Genomic DNA, 23,367 nt, shown 5'->3' with positions numbered 1-23,367 from the left:
GCCTGAAATAGTCCAGATGTTGGATTTACACAAAATGAATTTTCACCCTCTCAATCAATTGATAATTCACTTGCTCACTTCAGACTTCTCACATCAATTTCTTTGCAAAATGAAAGGTACATATATCCGGAGTGCCCTTTGTATCTTTCATCTCTGCATGGCCAAGCAAAAATGCCACCTACTCCCCATGAAATTACTGATAATATAAACTTGGAATTTATTGGAATGTACTTGTAACTAGAGTTTAAACTAAAGCAATATAGCTCCTTCTTTGTCAGATAATCTTTCTTCTAAAATTTTCCCTTTCACTAACAATCTGTAAGGTGGTTACACTGTAGCTTTTCTATATTTATCTTAACAATTGACATTTCCTTGAAAGCATTATATGAAAAGCAGCCTCATACTAGTATTCATTTTGATACCCAGCCTTTACAATGAGAATAAATGCATTAAGTTCTCACCTTCCTCCCCCATTTGAAGATTTTAGAAATGAATATATGCTCCCAAGAAGAGGTCCTGGAGATTTGTTTTTGTGGTCACTCTGTCTTTATTTCTTGTTTCCAATTTCATCATAAAAATGGTTGTCTTTTAAGAAAGACAAGAAATAGAAAATATTGCTCAGGGAGAAGATCCAATTCCATGAGGTATCCAAAGAAAGATGGGAACTTCCATCTGATGAGCCACAATTAAAACTGTGAGCCACAGCACAAAGACAATAAAGCATCCTCTATCTTTAAATAACATTATGACTGTGTTTCCTAAGAAATTACTTCATGCTCAAACTCTCACCAATAAAGGGTTAATGAAAGTGTATTTGAGAAAGAATATACACAGCAATAATAGAAACAAGAACTTGGTCTGAGCATCTGAGCCTCACAAGGTTTCAGGAACACCGCACAGTTGGGCTCATAAAACCAGAAATGGAGTTTGGGAAGTGACCTGGGTATTGAGTTTCCAGCTCAGCAGAGGGTCTGGAGCCCTCTCTTTTTGCATCTATTAGGTTGGCTTTGGTAAAGCTTGCCTCTGCTTCTATTGCTCTTGCCTCTGACAAACACCTTCTCTTGATTCACCTTTTCTTTGCTTCACTGCTTCCATTTCCTCAGTCTCTGCTTCCTCCTAGTTGCTGCTTATTAATTATTCTTCCTCAGGTCTTCTGCTTATTGCCTCTTTTCTCTGCATTTTGGCTTTTACTTCTTGCCACCAGCTAGTCACTCTGTATGTCTTCAATTCAGATTCTCAGAATCCAAATGCAGGTCTACAGGATCAAGGTCACAGGAGGAGCCTTGAGATTTGAATTGCATGAGGAAAAACCTCATCCTTTGAGACTGAAGGGGGAAAAGGTGAGATAGATACTACTGTTAGTTTGGTGACAGGACATGGAGAGCAATAATGTCTAATGGTTTTTGTCTCCTTAACAGAGTAGGAGACAATACTGTTTACTAAGAGTGAGCCACAGGGTTCAGGTAAGGAGCGTGTAGAGCTGTAGAGGTTTGGACTAGTTTTAGAGAGGAATAGGAGAAGAACTGGCCAGGAACAAGTGAAAGCATTGACCAGTGGAGTTGAGAGCTGAGGTCTGGGACCAGGTGGAACCAATCTGCCAGTCCATTTGAATAATTTTATTTCTTTCTGTGTGATTTCAGGACTGCCAATGCCACCTCAACCCCCTTCAACTCCCTGGATAGGAACGATGCGAGCAGATGAAAGGATGCTCAGGACATCAACCATCCTCACTGAGAGAGAAGAAAAGTTAGGAAGAGGCTGGGAAGATGAAGAGGCCAGGGACTGGAAATCTCAAAGAGGTGGATGCCAATCCAGAAGGATGGGTGATTGACTTAAAAAGTAGGACATTGGAATGAGATGAGCCAGATTTCAGAGGTGATTCTGTGATGTGGCATGTGTGATAGATTAAATCTGACCACAACTCCTGTGCAGCTCTTCTTTCCACTCTGCATCTGAGCTGTGCTTTGGACTTACTCTGATCAGTAGAATGCAGATCGAGTCATGTTGGACAAGTTCTGGAGTCTGGGCCTCAGGAGGCCTTATGGCTCCTGCCTTCCCCCTCTTGGGACACTGCCGTGGGACTGCCATAGCACAAATAAGCCTAAGATGAAAGATTATGGAAAGTGAGGCCCAGCCACCCCAGCTCTCAGCTGGGCCCATCCTCCACCTGTTGCCAGCCAAATGCAGCCACAGGAGTAGGCCTGGTAGACACCAGCAGAAGGACTGTCCAATCAACCCACAAACTGATGAAAAATAATAAATATTTGTAAACTATGGTGTATTTTAAAAAAATTTAAAAACCTGATATGTTTGAGACCCAGCTGGTAATCCAGAGCAAGAGATGCAGTCAGAGAAGATGCAGGGTGAAGAAGGTGATGATCATGTTGAAGATTACTGTAAAACTTGGACTTCTGCTCAGTGGTGCAAAGCCATTCAACAGATTCATGCAGGGGAGGAATGTCATGATTTGACTCAAGTTTTAGAAGGATCACTTTTATAAATAGCTACAATAAGACGTTACATGTAAATATGATGTGACATTGTTCTATTTATTAGTTCACTGAAGACTAGTTAGCATATGAATACAAAAAAGTATGGATTTGGCAGTCACATTAATTGGCTACTGTTGACAGCTAAATTGGATAATATTAGTCAGGATATAAAAATTTTGGCTTCAGTTTTTGTAGGTGAGATTTACATCATCATTAACTTAATTTTGTTTCTACAAGCTCCTGTTACTTTTCCCAGTTATCATTTGAGTTCACAGTTTCCCAAATTCTCCAAAATAGAGTCTAAGTCAAGAAAGAAACTAAAATAATGCAAATTCCTATGTAACAGTAAATCTTTTCTAGATTTCAGAGATGTAATCTATAAACATAACCAAATGAATTCAGTTTTTACAAATCAGAAATTTTTAAGTAACTCTTACAAAGTCTTTTTTTCTAAATTCTGTCAAACTGCAATTTAAAAAACCCTCAGTAATATAGCATTTAGAATAATAAAGCTAAATGAAAAATGATGTATAAAAGAATTAGAAAATGCTGCACCATTTTAATTTACATTTACAACCTCCTACAATGACCTCTCCTTGAATATGGCAATATATTTTAACAAACAACTAAATTCTACTAAAATCAGTACAAAAATCTACTTCTAACTTTTGAACCAGCAAGATATATGGCACACACTTATTTTTATATTCAATTATCTATGACTAAAAATATTTAAAAAGTGCTGAGTTTTAATTTGGCCAATATGACCTCAGTAATGATTTTGCACAACTCCATCTTAAGGCATTATCTCAAATTTCTTGCTTGAAAACGCAAGTGTTGTAAGAAAGAGGCTTAGATAATTACAAGGATGAGAGGAAAAGAGATAAAAGATAAATCAAGATAACATATGAAAGTGCAAAACTCAGTCTGGAAGGAAGTAGATGCTCAAAAAACCACTTCAGCATGATTTTTTTAAAAAGATTTTATTTATTTATTCATGAGAGACACAGAGAGAGATAGAGAGGGACAGACACACAGGCAGAGGGAGAAGCAGGCTCCATGCAGAGTGCCTGACTCAATCCCAGGTCTCCAGGATCAGGCCCTGGGCTGAAGGCGGTGCTAAACCACTGAGCCACCCGGGCTGCCCCACTTCAGCATGATTTTAAGTCATTTCTCCAAGATTTAGATAAATGTTTATAGCAGGGCGGTATATTCAAATATTTTTAGTGTGTGTGCTTTCAAAAAAATTCAAGGTAGCCAACATATAGTATAATATTGATTTCTAGAGTAAAATTTAGTGATTTACTACTTACATTTAACATCCTGTGCTCATCACAAGTGTCCTTCTTTAATGCCCATCACCCATCACCCGTCTACCCAATCCCCACCAACTGCACCTCCAGCAACCCTCAGTTTGTTCTCTATCGTTAAGAATCTCTTATGGTTTGTTTCCTTCTCTGTTTTTATCTTATTTTTCCTTCCCCTCTTCTATATTCATCTGGGTTTTTTTTTTATTTACTTATTTATTTAGAGAGAGAGAGCATGAGCAGGAAGGACAGAAGGAGAGAGAGAGAGAATCTCAAGTGACTTTTCACTGAGTGTGGAGCCTGACACAGGGCTCAATCTGACTCCTGAGATTGGGACCTGAGCTGAAACCAAGAGTCAGCAACTTAACGGACTGTGCCACCCAGACAGCCCTCATCTATTTTGTTTCTTAATTTATGTATGAGTGAATCATATGGTATATTTCTTCCTCTGACTGACTTATTTCGCTTAGCATAATACACTCTCATTCCATCCACATCATTGCAAATGGCAAGATTTCATTCTTTCTGATGGCTCAGTAATATTCCATTGCATTTATATGCCACCTCTTCTTTGTCCATTCATCAGTCAATGGACATTCGGGGTCTTTCCATAATTCAGCTATTGTTGATGGTGCTACTATAAACATTGGGGTACATGTGCCCCTTTGAATCAGCACTTCTGTATCTTTTGGATAAATACATAGAGTGTAATTACTGGATTATAGGGTAGTTCTATTTTTAACTTTTAGGGAACCTCCATGCTGTTTTCCAGAGTGGCTGCACCAGTTTTCATTTCCACAACAATGCAGAAGTGTTTCCTTTTCTTTGCATCCTCAACAACATCTGTTGTTTCCTGAGTTGTTAATTTTAGCCCTTCTGACAGGTGTGAGGTGGTATTTTATCACGGTTTTGATTTGTATTTCCCTGATGATGAGTGATGTCAAGCATTTTTTCATGTGTCTGTGCCATTTGTATGTCTTCTTAGGAGAAATGTCTGTTCATGTCTTCCGCTCATTTCTTAACTGGATTATTTATCTTTTGGGTGTTGACTTTGATGAGTTCTTTATAGATTCTGGATACTAGTCCTTTATCCAATATGTCATTTGCAAATGTCTTCTCCTATTCCATTGGTTGACTTTTAGTTTTGTTGATTGTTTCCTTTGCTGTGAAGAAGGTTTTTGTCTTGATGAGGTCCCAATAGGTCATTTTTGCTTTTGTTTCCTTTGCTACTAGACATGTCTAGTAAGAAGCTGCTGTGGCCAAGGTCAAAGAGGTTGCTGCCTGTGTTCTCCTCTAAAATTCTGATAGTTTCCTGTCTTACAATTTGGTCTTTCATCCATTATGAATTTATTTTTGTTTATGGTGTAAAAGAGTGTTCCAGTTTCATTCTTATAGATATCACTGTCCAGTTTTCCCAGTGTATTAAAATATTAATTTTTGTGTTGTATATTTCCCCATTCCCATATTCTAAGACCTTTAATAATTCTTCACCTTAGAGAAATCTGCTGTTAGCAAAGCAATAGTTGATTCAAACTTCTATTTTGCATAAACCTTTACTTTCAAGCTTTCACTAACTTTCAATTCTTGGTGTTGTTTTTCTAGAACATGAGCTGTTGCACTAATTATAGGAAGCCACAAAAGAAGACCAAAGGCATAGTTGGGTGGAGAAGCAGATAGGTAGATTGGTGAGATTTATCCAGTCTGAATAGCATAGGTCTGTCTGGCCTTTCCTGGGATCAGCACCTATAAGGTGATTTGACCTCAAGGACAGGCAGTACAGTACATCAGGAAATTTAGACATGGTTTGGGTGCCCAAGGTCACCAAAGATTGGAGTACATCTAGTACTGGCCAGAGAAAGCATTAAAGTGATCATTCTGGGCAATTGAACCTCACTTGAGGAGTTTTCTTTATACCTTGATGATTTTACACAACTTTAGGGTAGTAGAAACCCCAATATTGATTGGAATCAAATAGCCACCAATTTACATAAAATGTTAACTACAGATTCCTGTCAGATACATGAACTGGCTTGGGCTATCTTACTCAAAATCAACTCGGAAAACTTGGGAAGAAGAGTCCGGTGCATAACTCAGTAACTACCCTTGACAATTAGGTAACACAGCTAGAAAACTTTTGGGAGACCAGGGTTTCCTTGAACTACTTTATGTTGGGTAATGAGGTGTGGGATATTGCAGCCTGGAGCAGAAGGAGGCCAAAGGTAGCAGCCAGAGGAAAGACTAGGAAAAGCTTTTAGCATATTTATGGAGATCAGCCTGTAAAGTGAGTTGCAATATTTCCCACGTAGATTATTTGCTTTTTAACTACTCTTAAGCCATGTAAAGGTTTTGAATGTCAGTGTGTATGTTTTCAAAGCTCTCTTTTTTTCTTTTATGGCATCTTCATTTTGGTCTTATTTATAAAGACTTTTCCTCATTCCAAAGCAATGAAGACTTTTCCCATTTTTAATTCTTGCACTCTTATAGTGTTAATTTCTACATTTAAATTTTGATCCATTTGGATTTTATTCAAGTGCATGATAAGAAATATAGATCCAAATTTATCCTTTTCCAGGTATTTATCAAGCTGTTCCAGAACTATTTTTTAATTATTATTTTTAACTATGTTAAAATACACATAACAGAAAATTTACCTTCTTAACCATTTTTAGGTGTACAGTTCAGTGGCATTAAGCACATTCAGATTGTTGTGCAACCATCATCACCATCCATCTCCAGAACTCTTTTTATCTTGGGAGACGGAAACTCTATACCCATTAAATAATAATTCTCCCTTCCTCCCTCAATCTCTGGTAACTGCCATTCTACTTTCTGACATTTCACTTAGCATGTCCTCAGGTTCATCCATATTGTAGCATGTATCAGAATTTCTTTCCTTTTTTAGGCTAAATAACACTCCATTGTATGTATATACCACATTGTCTTTATCCATGCATCACTTGATGGATTCTTGGAACATGTCCACATGATCTACAAACAAAAATAAAAGCAAAAATAAAACTGTTATCTCTTTTCCTTTCATTACCCAAATTTATTCTAAATATAGTATTATCATTCTTTACTTGTATATTCTTTAAACGTCTACTAATGTATTTATCAATTTTAATTGGTATTTTTTGATTCTCGATAATTAAAGATTTGGAAATTAATTATATCATTTCATTTAACCTCTCTTTGTTTCCCATTTTTTTTGATAGTTGTATCATTTCCTCCTTGTCAGAATAGATGTCATATATATTTCATTTGTCACTCATTCCATCTTTAATTTTCTTTAGATTTCAGCTTATATTATTCAAAGTTCTATAGCTGTCTTTTGCTATAGTTTCCTGAAAATAAGTTTGGCTAAATGTTGCTCTCAACTTTCCCAGAAGAACATCTTTGAATATGAATATAGTTTCCTGAGTTCCTCCCTCCTACCCCCAACTGACTTTTTTACTTGAAAGACATTAAATATGATACACACTAGCTAGTCTCAGTGGAACAAGGGAGAAGGAAGAGTAATGGAATAAGAATGTGAATAAGGGGACCTATAATAATATAACATAAACTGAGGTTAAAATGCTAAATACCATACCTGATGAACACCTAAATCTGAGACCTGAAATTTATACCACTCAATATCATCATTCCAGGTAATAAATCTTTACATGTCCAGAGATGAAATAAAGCTGTGTGTATTAATTTAAAATAATACTAAGGTACAACTTGTAATTATAAGAAATAAACATTCATTAGACAACATATTGTGCAGCAACATGTGCCTAGCATGTTCTGTGTGCTGAGGTACAGAAGGGAAAAAGACTCCAATCCTTGCCCTCTTGGAGCTTACTAGGTTCTTTTTTATTTTGTTTTTTTGTTTGTTTGTTTGTTTGTTTTTGAGAGAGAGAGTACAAGAGTAGAGGGGAGAGGCAGAGGAAGAGAGGGATTTTCTTTTTTAAAGATTTATTTATTTGAGAGAAAGAGAGAGAGTGTGGAGATAGAAGCGGGGGTGGGGGGGGAGAATCCTGAAGCAGACTCTCCACAGGGTGGAGAGCCAACACAGAGCTTGATCCCAGGATCCTGAGATCATGACCTGAGCTGAAATTGAGAGTCTAAGGGTAAGCCAACTGAGCCACCTGGTGTGCCTGAGAGAGAGAATCTTAAGCAAGTTACACACCCAGCATGGAGCCTGACATGGGCTCAATCCCACAACCCTGAGACTGACTGAGCCATTCAGGTACCCCATTTTGGAGCTTACATTTTCACCAGTTAGAAGTATTTGTACTTCAGAGGCTTTCTTTACATAATTTTTAGACATTCTGTTCTTCTGAGTCTGAGACAGGTGCAGAATTTTAACAAAATGTACTTATATTTGTGAGACATCTTTAGTTGTAGAAAACTGTATACGAGTCATTTACTTCACTCACAAAGTGCTGTGTTTGAGAAGAATAATAGGGACAGCTGTGTATGTAATAAAATATATCAATCTGTAAATAAAACATCATATTTTACAAGTAATGATTAAGGTCTACTAGAACCATGTAAGTTGATGCTAGCTTAGCCAAACATGCAGGTGACTCTAATTACTTATACTTCTTAGGTATTTCATTTAGTAACAGTTTTTTTTTTTTTTGGTATCCTAAAATAAAAGAGGGAAAGGAATATCCATTTTAAATGAAATTGGAGAAATTACTAGAGACTATTCAAATTCTTCTCACATACCCTTCATCAACACTGTATGTACACCTATATTTTAGATTTCGCCCTATGATGCTGAAATTCTCTATTTCTGGACCCAACTCTCCAACCTAAATATAAGCTCATCCATCAAGGTGGATGCAGCTTCCCTTCCTCTTTGTACCTTCTGAGCTCACCCAGGGTCTGGCACATCCTAGGTCCCTCAGTAAGTCTTCTGCCTTGCACTGCAGAAGGTGCACTGAACCTTCCCTTGCATGATGGGACCTGCAACGACACTAGATTTGCTGTGAAGATGCTCAGATAAAGAATAGAATCCCTCCCACCTACATCTGCTTCTGTGTTTTTCTCCAAGCACAGCTGAGCACTTTGCTTTTATTTCCAGATGCAGGTGGCCAGACCTGCATGGCAGAGAGGAAACTAGGTCACAGGGACGCCGTAGGTCACCTACAGGGAGACCCGAGTCTCAGTTCCTTGACAAGTCATCCCCAGGTGAGACCCCATCCAGTGCCTTGCACAGCGTGTGTGCATAGGAAGTGGGGGATCCAGTCCAGATCAGTGGCCAGTCTCCTCTGATTTCCAGTCCCCTAGTTTTACCACGATGTCAGCCTCATGCTGAATGCTTTCCTTAAATTCTCTCCCTTGAGCTTCATACAATTTAGTCGTGTCCTAAATAACTAACAAGTGGAAAATGGATGCACAAGGGATTGGCATTTTCTGCCAAGCAGCTGAAAATAGTGTGCCATCAAGATGTGAAACCAAACTAAGAGTCAGTGTCAATAATGTGAAGTAACAGAGAGCAGAAGGTCAATGAGAGAACGAGCCCTCATGTGCTCCCTGCTGCAAGCTAGAAGCCTATAAACCTACAGAATCCTAGGACCCAAGAGATGGAATGAATTTCCAAAGTCAGCTGGAACCTTCCATTTCCCATTCAAACACCCTCTTTGCGTGGCCCAAGTAGAAGACCCTCAGAGCCATTCCGGAACAAGTAGTATCTCTGCTCCTTAGAATATGACTCCCCAGAACTGCATGTGATAGTTGAGACCAAGGAACAAATGCATACTAAATTATTACATTTTGAGGGGTAGAAAACTGCATTTGCAATACATAGAGGTAAATCTTAATTATTGACTCAATGACCTAATTGAATTTAAAAATACAGCTTTGCCTGAAATGCACAGACTATTTTATACCTTGTATTATGTGAATTAATCCCACTCTGCCTTCTAAAGTAGCACTATAAATAGAAACAATTCCTCCTGACTTTTAAAACCCCATTTTATTTTTCAATTTTTTTCACTAATGCACAGTAAGAAATACATTTTCCATCACATCTTGATACAAATACATACACACACATAAAACTGAAATTAAAAAAAGAAAAAACTTGAGACAATCCTCACCTTTAGTATTGTACAGCCTGATTTTCTTTTATCTCTATTCTATGTTTTTTTGTTTTATGAAATCACCAACACTTTAATTTTTACTCATACCAAGTGTACATTCTAAGCAAGCTATAGCCCGGCTACACTTTGTCTTCACACCAGAAGCAGCTTGTATCTAGAACATTGTCCTTCCTTGTGTCACATGGAGAAACCAGATGCCGGTTCTTAAACCAAGCTATGTGGCTAAGCATGGTGTTATTAGGTTAGGGAAGCATAATCCTCTTTCAGAGAAAATTCACAGATATTTGTAAAAAAAAAAAAAATTAAATAAATAATGCAGCCTATTTTAGAGCTTTACATACATACATAATTTCCTTTAGGACATAGAAGTCTTGGGGGTCCCTGGGTGGCTCAGTGGTTTGGTGCCTGCCTTCTGCCCAGGGTGTGATCCTGGAGACCTGGGATCAAGTCCCACCTCAGGCTCCTTGCATGGAGCCTGCTTCTCCCTCTGCTTGTGTCTCTGTCTCTCTCTCTCTCTCTGTGTCTCTCATGAATAAATAAATAAAATCTTTTTTTAAAAAAAAATAAGACATAGAAGTCTTAAATGACAAAGCCTGGATTCAGAGCAGACCTGTGACATGTAAACCCACTTTCATAACCTGGATTTTTTTTATCACATCCTAATAGACTGACTTTTCTTTTACAAAGATCTCCTAAAACTTAAGAATTATGATAATGAAGCACAAACTTTATAATGATTTTATTTTATTATTTAAAAATAATTATTGTCTTATTACTAGAAAAGCTACAAATCTTAAGTTTGGAAAACGCTATGCTGTGGAAGTTCAGAGAGGTTCAGAATGTGGATAAATGTTTTCCACAAAGACTGATTCAAAGAAAATAATGTTACATTAAGAAATTAATATTACAAAGTCATGAGATACCAGGAGCGACAGAGTGAAAACTGCATTCAATTCTACACACAGGTGATGGTTAGACCTTTTCTCAGGAGAAAAAAAAATTGTCTAAAGTTGATTTATGTGTGAGGTATCTGTCTTAAGACAATTACCATAGGAATGTAGAATAAAAAAATCCCTACTAAAAATATTTAAACTGTTAGCAATTGTCTTTTTTTCCTGCAGTTTTATTGACTTTTACCTCTGAAAAACAACAATTCCCTGTTCTTTTTAAGCACTTACAATGGATGAGGCTGTTCTCAGTGCCTTACATATTTAATCTTAATCAACTCATACAATAACTCATAAGGCAAGGAATATTGTTACTTCCATTTGACGAATATGAGAATAGGTGGCAGAAGTAACGTGTTATAGTCAGTTGGTGAATGGCAGGGCCAGGGTTGCACCTAGACTCTGAGGCTCTACCGAATATGTCCTACTTTCCTAATTGTGATAACATATAAAATGGCATATAGTTTGCCATTTTAATCATGTTTAAGTGTATAATTCAGTGGCATTAGATACATTGAGAGGTCTTTTCTGAGCCTAAAACTTTCCCTGGACATGTGCAATTACTTTCTAAACTCTCTTTTATGTGTGGTTGCTTTTTTTAAAAAAAAAAAAAAAAGTTTATTTATTCATGAGAGATGCAGAGAGAATGGCAAAGGGAGAAGCAGGCTCCATTCAGGGAGCCCAATGTGAGACTTGATCCCAGGACCCCGGATCACGACCTGAGCCAAAGGCAGATGCTCAACCACTGAGCCACCCAGGTACCCCATGTGATTGATTTTGGATGTGCTAATCTTTAATTGTCTGATACCAAAGAAGAAGAAAAGAAAAATGAAGAGGTGAAAAAAAACCAACCTGGCACTCAATCGTCAAATCCTGTGAAAGTCACCATCAAGAAGAGATGTTTGCCACCACGGAGGTGAAGGTTGCAATAATATCTGCCCATCTTTGTGCTGACATCTCCACAACCAGAAGCATCAATCAGCAAGGCAAAAACAGACCCCCAATATTTGGAGGACAGGATCTCTACTGCTTACCCTGATACCTGCAAGCTACATGTAAACTTGTGAACACTCCCACGGCTGCCTGGGATGGGCTGTGGTGTGGGGGACAGGGAGCTGCTGCTGCCCAAAGAACTGAATTGACCAAAATTCAGTGCAGTTTACCATCCAAGACTTCCCTTAGAGATTGCAAGCTTTCAAGAGACTCCAGAGCTGCAAAGTAATCACACCAGACAGATGCTGCCACAGTAATAGTTATCCAGTCAGAGAGTCAGATTCCTGGCACCTCCCACTCTGCCACTTTGAACTCCTTGAGAATATGTTCTTCACTACTACGCTCCTGTAGTTTTCTTTTACTTCTTCTGGGAAAATTTTACGAATTGGCCTCTTGACACATGGGATATGTGAGGTAAAGCAATAATTGGACTTTCAAAAGAAATCAAACTCTAGACTTGACCCAGGGCTCGAGCTTCGCTGTGAGTCCCAGAAGCACTGTGAATTGCCAGCCCACTCTCCCGCATGCTCCTGCTTTGCCATAGTCATTCTTTTCCCCTAGAGTTAAAATAAGCCTTGCTATGCGAATGACTAAGGAATTTAACTTTATTTCTTCATTTTTCATAAACATTTCATTTACCATACTTGTTTCCTTTCAACACCACATAGGAGTCTGGGAGGTATGGGAAAGGGAAGAGAGTTTCTCCCAAATGCTGAGGGCCTTTAAGTATAGTTCTGTTGACTGTGTCTCCATAATGTCCTTCAGTGCCCCCTCATCACTGTGACAGCTACTGGAGCTATCCTAGGCCAGCCCTTCCCCATCTCTCCTTAATTATGTTGTCTCCTAACTACTTTCCTGCCTCCGCTCTCTCCTCTTGTGACTGATCTTTTATACTGGTGCAAGTGTGACCTTCCAGAAACATGTCTGATCATGTTACTCCTATTCCTAAAAACCATGTGCTGGGGGCGAGAACACAGATATTCACCCACTGTCTTCTTTGATCACCATGAGCTGGGTGCAGCCTGACTCTCCATCACTGCAGACACAGATAGGTGATATGTTGAGACAGAAAGCCCACTGAAAAGCACTTTACTCCTCTTAGAAGCAGAGAAACTGAGCTATATGTAGCAGTATGGGCAGACTTTTAAAACTATTTTAAAGGAGAAGAGTAAAAAGAAAAATGAGACAAACATAAAAATGCCATAGATGTATATTATCTATGTAGCTTTCCTGAGAAGTGTTTAGCTCCAATCTAATCATAAAGGAAACAATCATAAAAATTAAATATCCGGGCTTTCTAGAAGATAACTGGCCTGTGCCCTTCAAAGATTCAATATTATGAAAAAAAAAAACAAAGGTTGAAGATAGTTCTCAATTATATGCAACTAGAAAAAGAGGGCATGAGCTTTCAGCTGTGGTATATGAGCTTTGAAGAGATTTTGAATCAGAACACAGACAGGCACACATCCACACAGCTATAAAAGTATAATTCAGAAATTTAAAATGCGGCTATTTACTGCTTACTAATAATGTGTTAACATTCACATCTTTAGATGGGATAACTGAGGATGAAAGGAAAAAATCAGAGTCTCCTTAAACCAGCAAGCATGGTTATCCAAACACTTTGTACTTAAATTTAGCTAGAAAACATATGAACAGATAATTAAAAAAACTTCTGAGATCACCAGCATGGAATCTAAATTCCCTGGCATTGTCCGTGAACTTTTCATGATCTAGCACCTAGCTACTGCCTCTGCTAAGCTCTCCTATTCTCTCCTTTCTGTCTCTCCCACATGGGGAGTCAGAGGAAGTAATTCTTACAGGCTGCTATGCTCATTTATGGGTCTGATTCTTTGTTCATGCTGCTTTATCTGATGAAAATACAATTCTCCTTTTGTTATACAGCATCATCCTATTCATTCTTCCACACTCAAGGGCTTATTAAAATGTTTCTCCTCCTTCTGTCATTTTTTTCAACTCTAATATAAACACACAGACATACACATGCACACACACACACACACACACACACACACACACCTTGCCCTTAATTATATCTTAGACTATAACTGTCACTTGTACTGAAAAGTTTATGTCTTTATCCCTATTCTAGATTGGAATTTCCTTAATGTGGGCACTATGTTTTATTCTAGCCTGTTTTCCCCAAACTGAACACAATGACCAGGAGGCAGATGTCCAATAAATGTTTGTTAAACAAATAAATGGAGGGAAGGAGAACATCATGGTCTCCTTCTACACTCAGGCTGCTGACCAGAAAGGTGAATTGTACCACAAGGTCACCAAGCTAACAAATGAGTCAGCACTAGCTAAATCCTAGAACAGAGCTCCCTGATATAGTGCATTATGTAACCATGCTGTCTTCACTCTTTTTCAAACATTTATTGACTGTCCACGATGTGCTTGAAATTATTCACAAATCTGGGAAAATAAAGAGATGAGCAAGACATAATTCCTATGCTCCAATGTCTTAAAATCTAGAGGATCAATAAAACATAGCACATATTTATAATATTGCAGGTAATATGAAAGAAAGACAACAAAATGTTTGAGAGGTTTAGAAGTGAGGTTAGTCCAAATTTTGGTTAGCGAATAGAAAAGTTTGAAAGAAAACATTTGCATGGACCTTAAAAAATGCATGGAAAGAGGAAGGAAAAAAATAGTGAAGGGGATACCACAGAGGCAAGACAAACTGGTATAAGATAGGTGAAGAAGAGGGAGTGACTGCCTTTCATCTTTTCCCTCCTACTTCATCACTGTAGCCATCATTGCCTTGTCCATTCTGGCTTACTGGTTGCTGTACCTCCTTATTGGCTCTATGCCCCTCCCCACCGCCATCCAACACTCTTCAATTCATTTTCCACTCTACCATGTGAATTATCATTCAAGTACAAAAATCATATTAGCTAATATTCTGCTTCAGATCTGTCAAAGTCAATTTTCACTTCAGTTTAAAAATTACACACCTTTACTTATTATAGATTTTTTCTCATGATTTCCCCACTGCTTGTTTTGTAACCTCAGTTCTTGCATATTTCCTACATGGACCTTATATGTCAACCATAACAAGCTCTCAAATTTACCTGAACATCCTAAACACATCCTTCCATATCGGAGTATATACTGCTCCCATACACTGGCATACCCCCTGTTTCCTCCCTTTTTCTTTGTCTTCCAAACTCATTCTTTTTAAAAACAAATATTTAATGAACATTAACTCTGTGTCAGATATAGCACTAAATATAGAGGTAGAACTGCAAGCGAAATACTTGTAATTCCTTTACATTCTTGTCCCTCCAACTAAAAATTCATGCACTCTCATTTGAATCTCCAATAACACCTCATGTTTAAAAATTCTTCCCTGTTTTCTCCATTATATCTGTTGCATTATAATTATCTGTTTACTTTGTCTAGTATTGATGGTACTCTGTGATATCCTTGCGGATAAAGATTGTGTCTTTAAAAAAAAAAAAACAACTTTGTTTTCCAAGTACCTTAAACATAAAAAATAAGTTTTTCAAGTGAATGAATGAAAAAACTATTTCCAGATTAATTTCTAGATTAATTTATTCAATTAAATAGTTATTTATATGGCATTCATTTTTCAATGTGATGGGGATATAAAAGAGAATAAAACAGGGAATGTACCACCTTCATGAAATTTACATTTTATTGGGAATACCTTGAATTATCTTTGCTAACATTAAGTTAGGCCTGTCACCTACTCAATATATGTTCCTCCATTCTCCTTACTGACAGAAAGCTATGTGTTGAGAGTGGCAATTTACCCACATGAAAACTCCTTTGCTGTTTCCCTTGAAGACCAGGGTGATCAATGTTACGTAAAGGAAAGTTTTTGAGTAAAGTCTCCAAGAAAGTATTGTAAAGGCTCACTTTGTTACCCTATATTGCCATTTACATCCCCCCCTCTCCTTTCTTTATTATTGGCAACCAACTATAATGGCTGGAGCTATAGCCACCATCTTGTTAGCACAAGGACGAAAATCATGCTCTAAGAATGATGGAGAAGGGAGATAGGAAGAAGCTGAGGTGTTGACATTCTAGAGCTGCTGTGCTTATTCTGGACTGTCTGCCTCAGATTCAAGTGAGAGAGAAATACTTGGCCATCTTGTTTAAGACACTGTTCTTCAGGTAGTAGTACTAGTAACTGAATTCAACTTCTGAAAAATACAATAGACAATATAAAGCTATGAATATGACAGAGGAACCAGGTGGAAGACTAGAATGATACTTTGAGTGAAAGACAACTTGATCATTTTAAAGTGGTATGATGGAAGGTAGGGAAGAAAGCAGGTACAAAGGATATTCCAGTTTTTATCTGAGGAACCAGCCAAGGGAGAAATAAAACACGGGATGATGAAGGGAGCTATGGAGGTTAAGTACATACTGGAAACATTGTCAGACATGCAAATGTTGAGGGCGCTTTTTTTTTTTTTTTTTTTTTTGGTAAGACAGAACCAAAGCCATTTTGGGTAAACTGGTATTGGGAAGCCAATAAGATATCCATGAGGTGATGTCTATGAGGTTTAAAGACATTTGGGAAAGAAGTTCATGGAGAGGTCTGGATTCAAGATTAACATTTAATATGCACACAGATTCATCTGTACAAATGTTCAATATTACCACGGGAGAGTGAAAAAGACAGAAAGGGGACCAAGCACTGGTCCTTGAGGAGAAACAAGCACAAAGAGGCACCAGGAAGAGAAACCAGAGATACCTTTTTTGACAGAAGAACCTGAAGAATTCAGAGTCATTTAACCAAACAAAACAAAACGAAGTGTGCCTGTGTCCACTTTAATAGACTTGATCATGTTTGGATTGTAGGCTCTTTGAAGGTATAAGATAAATGTTGTACCCAAGATCGTGAATCCCAGAAACCACCAAGGGGCAACACCATGCAAGCGCAGGAGGGTTTATTAGCAAGCTCGAGCTTGGGTCCAAGTATACCCGACACAGCAGAGCAGGGACTTGGACCCCGAGGTTAAGAGGCTTAGCAGTTTTATAGGGGCCAGTGGCCAATGGGATTGTAACACACACAGAAAGTTGCATAGTCATGTCGGTCCACACGCAGGTGGCCAATTGATTTACAATTTACCCTATAGTGACTGTCTGAACTAGCCTATCATTCTGGTCAGAATTGGCACGCAGGTTTGGCAGGCACAAGGCGGGGTTTACACTCTCTGGCAGCTAATGCTTCCACATTCCTATATGAGCCGGTTTCCCCTAAGGGTGTGCTCAGCAGCTTGACTAGGATGGGGCAGCGCCTTAAGCAATAAGCAGGTCAAGTGGGGGTCATACAGGAGGTGGCCGGTGTAGCACAAAATGGAGTTAGTCCTGCTCTGCTTGTCCAGGGGTAGGGGATTTTTGTTAAATTCCTTGTGTCCCACAATAAAGACTCTAGCTTAAGGAATGTGTATTTATCAGATTTCCTAGTAAAAGCTAGTACTTGGTTGGCACTGAAAGTTTTGCTATTTTAGTTTCCATTGATTCACTCAGGACAGGGGAAGTCTCCATGCTCTGCAGACAACCAGGCGCTTTGGGGCATTTTCAGACTGCTGATGCTGAACTTTGCATGTAACTTGCTCTACTCTTTGGGATACTTTAGAAGTGAACTATAAATATTTAAAAAGGAAAGGGTTATTGCTGTGTTTTCTTTGATTGATATAGGTGAGGAAGGAAAACCTGAACATTTAAAGATATTCTACATGTTTAGCCTTTATATCATCTGAAATTACTTCAACTCCAATCACCTCCTGGTTGTTCTAGTAATCAGTCTTTTTTTTTAAGGTGATATCTGAAGTAACATGGATTCTATATTATTAACACATGGCAAGATTCTGAGAAAAATAGCTTCTCCCTGCATACCCACAAGAAAATCGGTAAATGTTAAAATGAACAGACTGCTATAAACATGGGCTACGATTAGCCACAGCAAGTTCTCTCAACTTTTAAGTAGGAGAGATCTTTCTCTAAAATGATATCAACTGGAAGTGAAATTTTTCCAGCCTTGTACCATAAAGGATAATTTTGGCAGAGCCCAAAGTATATTTGTACTTATTAGCCGTAGAAAGCCTGAAAACCTGCAAAAATTGCACTAAACAGAGGTTCACATGACTTCCATATCATAATCTATTCTCCTTTACAACTCCAGTCTGGTTTTGCCCAAGGCTGCTATCCCAAACCCCTTGGTGCTTCCATTAAGGTTATTTCTGTCATTTTGTATGCCTGTGACCTCCACTATTCCTGACCATTAGTGCTATTTTAATCTCTGTTAAAAAGAATACATGAATATATGAAGATTTCATCTATACTATGGAGAGGCCACTACATTTTGCTTACCTTTTTTTTTTTTTTTTTCTGCTAACCTCTTGAATAACAGTAACATAATTACTGGGAAATTCCTTTTCATCTTTAACTTCAAATTTCCTGTAAGTATCTAGTAGAGTTACTTGGCATTGATTCACCCCTCTCAAGCAGAAATTAAGAAATTAAGAACTTCTGACTATTGTCTGTGTGACCTTAGGCAAGTCACTTTATCACCTTGTACTTGAATTTTTTTTTAATTTAAATTCAATTAGCCAACATATAGTATATCATTAGTTTCAGATGTTGAGTTCAGTAATTCATTAGTCGTATATAACACCCAGCGCTCTTCACATCATGTGTCTTCAGTCTTCTTATTCATACCATGGAGACAAAGAAATACCTGGACTACGAGCTTTGCCAGAATCAACATATGTAAAGCCCTTTGCAAAGGCAGTTCCTGTATTGCAGTAAACCCTCACAAAATTTTAGCAATTGTTTTTTAAATTTATTAAGCAATTTCTACTCATAGAGCACATATATATTTTGCCGTGGGGAATAGAAAGAAAACGGTTGGTCAGTTCCCAGTCACGATGACTGTGTTATGATAGTGATGTCTCTTCTGAAATACTTCATATCCAAAATTCTAAACCAAATGCCACATATAATTTAAAATCCCAAACAAATACCTGCATGGAAAACAGACTGTGAGACTATCATGTTAATCTCAAGCCTTAATATTTATTTCACTTGATAAAAAAAATAAAAAAATAAAGTTGTTTCTGCTGTTTTTTTTCCCCCTTTGCTTTTGATAGTTCCAAAAGAAGGTACTATTGCCAGTAGGTGAGGCCACACATTGATGGTTTGCAGGGTATCATTTTTATAGTAGGTAAGAAAGGCAAAACTTGGTTTGTCTTTATACAAATATTTAAATGTGAATTGCCAATTATTCACAGCTCCTTCTCAGCCCCACAGTGTCACATTCTTTCAGGGGGAGAAGCCTCCAGATTTCGTGATAGCTCTAATGCACTCATTTGAAAGAAAATGGTTTCCACTGGAATTTCATGAAGTCAAACTGGGACAAGCTGAATACAAGTAGGAAATGCTAGAAAATGGGATGAAAAATAAAGCCTGAACATGCTCAGTCAGTATATTTTAAAAATCATATCTACTTTAAGTCCACAATTTCCTGTATTTCAGGAAGATTTCAAAGAGAATATTTAAATGCATGTTCTTTTCAATCTGAAAATTAGCATGCCATGCAGTAGATGAAAAATCATTTTCTTTCTTCACATGTGGTATATTCATACTGCTTTTATTTGCAATAAAATTAGGATGAATACTTACCTTCCATGTTTCAACCCAAATAATTTTCAATATATGATGATGAGTTCAGTATCCATGAGCTGTGGCCAGAGATTTGCCTTTATATTGCAAATGTGTAGACATAATGTTTCAAAGTCAGGAAATCCTTCAACTTTTATGTTTTTTGTTCACAGCAGCTAGATACTCTCTGAGAAATAAGTCTGTAAAAGAATATCAGGACTGCAAAAGCAGAAGTAAAATGGCCCTATATGCCATTTGTAATACATAAACTTGTAAATAAACCAAACAAGTGAATTTTGGGGAAAAAGATGATTTAAAGCATTAATGGAAAATGATGTATTTATTCATTCTTTTGACAGCATACAGTATGCTAGTAGGCTTGAGGTGCCCAAAATAAAATGGCAAGGAAGACAGAGAACTTGTCTTTGTGGAAATTAGAATTATAATGACAGTCATGTCTAAAAATCTTCTAGGTGTGTACACTTAGATGAGTTAAGATGCCTAAGGATATCTCCATGCTGGAGGGCAGAATTATCTGAGAGTTCTTTATTTATTTATTTAGTTAGTTAGTTTTTGGTGCTTTGAATAAGCTGTGGGTCTTTCTATATAAAGAAAAATATCAACTAATAACACTATCTTTCTGCTTTTAGAATTATAATATGGAAAGTATACACAACGAAATGTTATAGTCATAATATTTTCAGACATTATTGATGCCTGTATGTGTAACCATGATTTTAATCTAATTAAAAGGGGTAAGTTCTGGGGTGCCTGGCTGGCTCAGTTGGTAGAGCATGAGACTCTTGATCTCAGGGTCCTGAGTTCAAGCCCCATGGTGGTACAGAGCCTACTTAATTTAAAATACAATGGTAAGTTCTGGCATAATGACAATAACTTCAGTTAATGTCTGTTCACAACTAAAAGTAAAAAAGTGAAATGGTTATTATAATTACAGAGGGTAATTATATAAGGGCTAATGATTTAAATCCAGATGTGATGGCTAGAACTGTAGCAGCTTTTTGTGACTAGGAAGCAATAGTCCTGATGAAGAAGAGCAAATATGGTAAAAGCAGTAGAAGTAAATAAACTCATATTTGTTTAACCCACTGTCAGATGGGCATTTTCTTATTTGCAGCAGAAGGCATTCTTCAGTGTTACAGCTAATGAGAATGAAACACAGGATTTGGATTAAGAATTTTTCATACCTTGATATGGTGACTGTTTAACATGATGGTAACATGCCTACACTGGGGCCATGGTTTGGCTGAAAGAAAGTAAACAGATTACTCATCCTATGGGAGAACCAGACTGGGATTTGGGGATTTGTAGGAGGCACAGAAAATAATGAGGGGGTTTTGTGTACACAGTGAAAGAGCCAATTTGCTGAAGCAAAGGAACTTCAGAGAAGGCTTCACCTGTGATAAAGTTTTAAACATAAGGCGAAGGGGCAAATCCCATGGTAGGGGTAATTCTTAAATCCCCATTTCATCTCCATGCTCTGTTTACCCAGCTGTGTAACTAATCAAGCTTTCTTTTCCCTTACATGCATTCATTTCTTCTTGGTATTAATTCATATGCAGCATTGATTTCATTAAGCAATGAACCTTCAAGCAGTAAGCATGATTTTCTACCTTGGAAAGAGGAAAATTAATTAACACCTTTGGCATTTGAAGACTATAAAAGCTTGCCTAAGGTCAAAAATGAGCACTCGTGGGTCTTTATTAGCAACTTTTTGCTTAGTCCACTGGGTGCCTGTAGGTCTATTTTTGTCATAATTCTCAAAGAAATAAATTATTTATATCCTAATTATGGAAAGTTATTATTTCAGCTCGTTAGAAATGGCCACAAGAAATATATCAACCTGTGAAGTAAAACTGTATTCATTGGCCATAAGAAGATAGAAGCTTTTTTTTTTTTTTTTTAAGACAAAAGAGATGGTGGAGTTTAGGAAAAATCCATGTACAAGATATAATTTTTTAAAAAGCAGGAAAAAAAGAAAGATCCTAAATATAGTATAATGCATTCTAGAGAGAACTTTAGAAAAAAAAATATTAGCAACCTTTGAAGACCTTAACAAACATCTCTCCAGTTCATCCTTACAAAGCAAACACTGAAGCTTAAAGGTTTTGTAAATTGTTTCCAGCCACTAGACTTACTGAGTTTGACTTCTGTAAGAATAAGAATGTTGCAAATATGATACAATCCTTAATAGGATATATATTGTAATGCAAAATCCCTTTTCCAGGAATATTGTCAATGATTTTGCTTTTCCCTAGAGATGTAGCAAGGTAAAATCAATTCCAAGTATCCAGTTTATTATTGATTTTTCTCTTTTCGACATATAAACTTTCCTGTTAAGAGCTCTCCATAGTGGCCAGGAATTCAGTGAAGGCGACAACAATGTAATGTATCTATTCAAAAGAGCTTTCCATTAGAATTCGAGACACAATGTCATTTGAGAACAATACTATACTGCTAGGTACCACACTTTCTTCTATCAGTACATTTAGCTAAAAGAAGTAATGGTGGTATTGAATAAAAGGTAGAGTAGAATCCTAAACAACCTGTAACTCATTGTCAATTACTCTAAAAGTCAAGAAAACAGAGCTTCCTTTTACAGCATCAGCCAATCTGAAATGTTTTGCAGGCTGGTACTAGTTGACCTCATCTGTATGCCTTAGTCATTTAAAAAAAATTTATCTTATATAAGTGCTAAATTATAAAAATATATTTTGTGATTTCAGAAAAATGAATTGAACCCTCTGCAATTTATAAAGGATGTGCTAATGACTTTCTATAAAAAAAATAGTTGATTGTATTGTTACTTGTAAATAGCAGGAAAATTCAGATTAAAACCAAAATTCAAAAAACAGCAACTGGCTAAGTAAAATGCACAGAGCAGAGTGAAATAATTTAAATGTAGTATTTCAAAAGTAATGTAGAACCTGTTTATTGGTTAGGAAAGACGTGTTCTATATTTTAAGTAAAAAATGCAGGTTTAATGTTAGTGAAATCCCATTTTTTATAAAAAAGTTTGTATATGTGGAGTTTCTGCATCCTTAAAATACACAAAGAAAAAGGTATAGAATGATATACCATTATAACAATACTAATATTGAATTGTGAGATCTTCTAGTAGATTTTTATTTTCTTTTTTCTGTTGTGTTTTTGTCTTTGATAAAGAGAAGTAAAATGCAATTTAAAACAAAAACACTGGGGTACCTGGGTAGCTCAGTGATTGCACGTCTTTCTTCAGCACAGGGTGTGATCCCGGGGTCCTGGGGTCCAGTCCCACATTAGGCTCCCCACAGGGAGCCTGCTTCTCCCTCTGCCTATGTCTCTGGCCTCTCTCTGTCTCTCATGACTAAATAAATAAAATATTTAAAAATAAGTAAATAAAACAAAAACACTGACATTGTCGAACTTAAATTCAGAGAGAAATTAAAAGCTTACCCAGTCCCATCTTCTACTTAGTATGCCTTCTGCAATATGCCTATCATAGGATAGCTCAGCTGTTAGTCCAATGCCTCTAAGGCAAATGTAGCTCACTTCATTTCCAGGCAGCCTGAATGGAAAGCTTCAATCATGAGAAATGTCCTTATTTTATTTTTTAAATTCAATTCTCCCCTACTTCCGACTTCTCTTTGGTTCTCCTTGTTCTTTGTAAGTGGCAAGTGGGTTGAATAGGCTTATTCTTTCTTCTAAAAAGCAGGCTTCCCGATACTTAAGGACTGCTTTGTACTCTAAGTCTTTTTTAACCCGTGTCCCTTTAATCTCTTGGCATAGGCAGATGGTGAAGGGTGTGGAAGAGCAGAAAGGTCAAGCAGTCAAGAATGCTGCTTGAGTAGACCTCTATTCTAAA

General features: G+C 37.3%; 1 long non-coding RNA gene and 1 other non-coding gene across 2 annotated transcripts; one reads left to right on the top strand and one right to left on the bottom strand.

Moving 5' to 3' along the window:
• Positions 1-546: 546 nt before the first annotated feature.
• LOC112926372 (uncharacterized) lies at positions 547-23,038 on the bottom strand. The gene is made up of 6 exons (XR_003236324.2): positions 22,959-23,038; positions 22,728-22,869; positions 20,711-20,769; positions 19,527-19,705; positions 1,975-6,787; positions 547-1,325 (listed from the first exon to the last, which is right to left on the bottom strand). It is a non-coding gene; the product is annotated as an uncharacterized lncRNA (long non-coding RNA).
• Positions 20,273-20,348, top strand: TRNAK-CUU (transfer RNA lysine (anticodon CUU)). The gene has a single exon. It is a non-coding gene; the product is annotated as a tRNA-Lys (tRNA).
• Positions 23,039-23,367: the final 329 nt, after the last annotated feature.

This window comes from Vulpes vulpes, chromosome 1 (genome assembly GCF_048418805.1).
Source record: "Vulpes vulpes isolate BD-2025 chromosome 1, VulVul3, whole genome shotgun sequence".
In the NCBI taxonomy this organism is placed as follows: Eukaryota; Metazoa; Chordata; class Mammalia; order Carnivora; family Canidae; genus Vulpes; species Vulpes vulpes.
The sequence above is the reverse complement of the archived record's forward strand: the minus strand, read 5'-3'. Positions and strand labels throughout refer to the sequence as shown.